This window comes from Pinus tabuliformis, chromosome 4_2 (genome assembly GCF_031772625.1).
Source record: "Pinus tabuliformis cultivar Carrire ecotype Pingquan chromosome 4_2, CPIR1, whole genome shotgun sequence".
Lineage (NCBI taxonomy): Eukaryota > Viridiplantae > Streptophyta > Pinopsida > Pinales > Pinaceae > Pinus > Pinus tabuliformis.
In genome coordinates this window covers 693,325,807-693,329,804 of record NC_142304.1, presented here as the reverse complement: position 1 = coordinate 693,329,804, position 3,998 = coordinate 693,325,807, and the positions used below count along the sequence as shown (strand labels likewise).

Genomic DNA, 3,998 nt, shown 5'->3' with positions numbered 1-3,998 from the left:
GACTTAAAAAATTATTCTTATTGGGAGATATAATCAATTGAATGGCCCATTTTTGAAACTCAATGGTGGACACTTGTATGGTTTTTCCTTTTCCATTTTATCTTTTTTTTCTTACTCATATCCATTGGGATAGAACTACCACATAATGAGATTCTTTAATGTTTCCCATTGATTTACTAGTGGTTCCTACTTAATTATTTGAGTGGTAACATAACTTTCCCACTAGGTTTGCATGGTCTTAAATTCAACCAAGTGAAAGAGATTCTTTTCTCTTCACTAATTGCATGCACACTTAAATAAACATCAAGTTGTTGTAACCATTGATTGAATTTAAGGGTGAAAATCTCAACTACATAAGGCTTGAAGTCACTCTTCGCTTTCTCTCTAATGGGTGTTTGGACTTTTATAGTGTTCCTCTTTTCCCACTTTTTCTTCTCTTCTCATTTAGATTCTTATTATTTAGAAATCAAGTCTCAAACTTCATCCATGAGGTTATGTTATTGTTTGACCTTGCCATGCTTATGGTCTGCTACAACATGTTTAGAGACATATTGATCATTTGATTCTTTAGATTAATAAGTTTGGTTTCCAACTCACTGCCTTCTTGATTGTCTCCTATATCAAAATATTGAGATTGTTTCTTTCTTCTTCTTGTTCCAATCTTAGATTTATGAGGAGTGCTCCCTTTAAACCAAGATTGTTTACTTTGTCAATAGGGTGCACATAACACATGTACTCCTCTCCTTGTAGTGCTCCTCAAGAATGTCCAAATATAGCAATTGAAAACCTCAATTTGGGTGGAGTGCTTCTCAAGGTTGACTATCATTCTTCCTTAAGATCATACATTGTTTCCATGTGTGCTCCTTTGAGCTAGGGTGCTTAAACCAAGCATTTAAACTTGGACCACATATTCTTTGTCTTGCAATGGGCATTGGGACCATTAAGACCATTCTCCTACTTGCTTGAAGTAGTATTACCAACTTTTACTTTGTTATTAGATCATTTGATCTCTTCCCTTCCAATTCTTTCTTGTTTGTGCCTGGCACTATATCTGGCACTATACCTGGTACCATTCAAAATAAATATTAGATTAGAATGCATATAATTCATAAAGAGTGATATATAGTACCATATAGTACCTGGTACCATCCATTCCCTTCCAATTCCAAACCTTCTGATTCAAGCCTTCTGCTCTATATGGTGCCTCCCTTCGGTCGGGGATTAGACAGAAACCTTTCCTCTTTATCTATGAGTCTATGTTTTTCTTTCTTTACTAGAATCTATGCATGCATTCTTGTCTTGTCTGTCTGTACCGTATTCTATAGTGAAACCACACACTATGGCTCTATGAAGGCTAGTGAACTGGTTCCAATATCTATGGTTATGTTCCATCCTTATGGCTACTAAATGAGTTCAACCTTTCTAAGATTCTAAGAAGGCTAGTGTGATTCATGCAATCTATCTTGATTCATCCCATCCTTAGTGATTGAATTCAACTTCCCACTTCTTTATTTGCAATCTGGAGTGAGTAGTTCCACCTCCCTCTCTATGGTTCCATCTGAAGAGGATGAGTTCCCACTTAGTTGCTCTAAGAAGTAGTGTATTAGTTCCCACTCTATGGCTCTAAGAAGTAGTGCAAGGCTCACAGGGTGCCAACTTTGGGCAAATCAGGGATCTTGCCATTGTCACCTCAGCAAGATTCCCTCTAACTTTGGCCTGGGAGATTAGCCTTTTGGGGTATCCCAAGGAATCACCTTGGATATAAGTGTTATTTTAATGATGTCCAAGTACAAGAGAGATTACACTCAATCTGAAGGTGAAATAAGTTAAGTCATGGGAGTCATAGTAGTTATGTTGTAGAAGACTAGTATCACATAGAAAAGAGACTGCTTCTATTTAGAGTGAGTAATTGCGTTAGACAATAAGCATGTACACGTTTAGAGTATGTCACAATGTATTTAACCGACCAGATATGAAACAATATGTAAGGTTAATTTTTCACATGGTAACATCCCCCCTTAGCTGAGGGGAATTGGATCATTTTCAGCAAGAACTGGCTTTGCTTGTTAAAGCCAACTTCAATTTATTCTATAATGATTTTGAATTTCTTCCTATTGGGGCATAAACTCCTATGCTAGTATTGCTGGCATAATTAAAATGGGAAAATGATTTTATTCTCGCCTTTAGCTTGTTGTAGATCTCTTTATTCCATGATGTATTATAAAACAAATGCAAGATGCTTTCAAATTTGATTGACTTTAGCTTAAACAGAACATGGAAATATTGAGGTTCAAATTGCTATATTCAATACTGAAGTTATCTAATTTATTAAGCAATGGGTGAAGTGATTAAACCAAAGCACATGTGCCCATCTGCCAAGACACTTGGGGCATGATTTGAAGTTGAGTTTAACTATTTTCTTACCACCCCAATTTCTTAGAAAGGTACTCCCCTTCAGGACACTTGGATGAATAGAGACAGTTGCAAATATTTATGGCAGACAGTACAACTCTCTGTTATTGGTTTTCTGTGGAAATATCAATGTAAGGCTACTTTTCTTGAGGAACCATCCCCTCTTAAGCTCAAGGAAATTTAGGCTTTTCAAACAAGAACTGGCTTTGCTTGTTAAGGGAAAATTCATTGTTTTCCATAAAGATTTTGAATCCCTTCCTATTAGGGCACAAACTCCTATGCTAGCACTTCGGGGTTAACTAGGATAGTATTAGTAATTTCTTTGTATTGTTATCATTAGATGGTTGTAGCTCGCTTTGTTCCATGATGTACTAACGACTCTCGGCAACGGATATCTCGGCTCTTGTTACGATGAAGAACGTAGCGAAATGCGATACTTAGTGTGAATTGCAGAGAAACAAAATAACATATGATGCATTTCCAAAAAAACACAGGACTTTGTCAAATTTTACTTGAATTAAGTTGAAAAGAAGCACTAAAATAACAGAGTTCACATTGTTATATTCAATATTGAACTTATATTAATTTTTTGAGCAATACATCAGGTGATTAAACCAAAGTGCAGATGCCAATCTGTAAAAGGATTTTTAAGCATGATTTCAGGCTGAGGTTAACAATTTTTTACCACCACAATTTTTTAGACGACACTCTCCCTCAAGACACGTAGATAATTAGGGACAGTTGCAAATAGTTATAGAACATAATTCCAGTCTACCCTATTGACTTTTTGTGGAAATATCAGTGTATGGCTACTTTTCATGAGAAACCATCCCCACTTGGTTCATGAGAAGGTTTTTTAAACACGAAAATTGACCATCCTTGTTAAATCCAAATTCAGTTTTTACCGTAAATATTTTACTCTTTGTTAGTTGTGGTAGTATTTGATGCATTTCTTAACGAAAATGCAGGACTCTGTCAAATTTCAAATAACTTAGGCTTAAAACAAACACTGAAATAATGGAGTTTAAATTGCTATATTCAATACCAAACTTATCTTAATTTATTGAACAATGGGTTGAGTGGTTAAACCAAAGCACATATGCCCATCTGCTAAGACTTTTTGGGCATGGTTTCAAGCTGAGTTTAACAATTTATAACCTCCCAATTGCTTAGAAAGGTATTGTCCTTCAGCACACATGGAAAATTAGGGACAGATGAAAATAGTTATGACATAGAGTCTAGCTCCCCAAGTCTCCGCTATTAGCTTTCTATGGAAATATCCAATGTTACACAGGGACATACTCCCAAGGTTGGGGACATGCTCCTTGCATCCTCAGGACCACAGGCCTCAGGGCCATCTAGCAAAACATTTTGTTGCGTCCTCTCTTTTGCAAAAAATACATGAAATGCACAGTGCAATGTTTTGCTGGTGTGCAAGGACACTTCCCAAAAAGTTGGGCTTATGGGTGCCCCCTCCTGAAAAGGGGGACATCTGGACACCCCGCATGTGTTTTTTTTTTAAACATAAAAGGGTGAGAAAAAAGGCTTAAAAATCCTAAATCTGCATCAATCGAATAGAGATGCCA

General features: G+C 36.4%; 1 pseudogene; it reads left to right on the top strand.

The window, feature by feature from the left end:
• Positions 1-2,788: 2,788 nt before the first annotated feature.
• Positions 2,789-2,922, top strand: LOC149171376 (5.8S ribosomal RNA; annotated as a pseudogene).
• Positions 2,923-3,998: the final 1,076 nt, after the last annotated feature.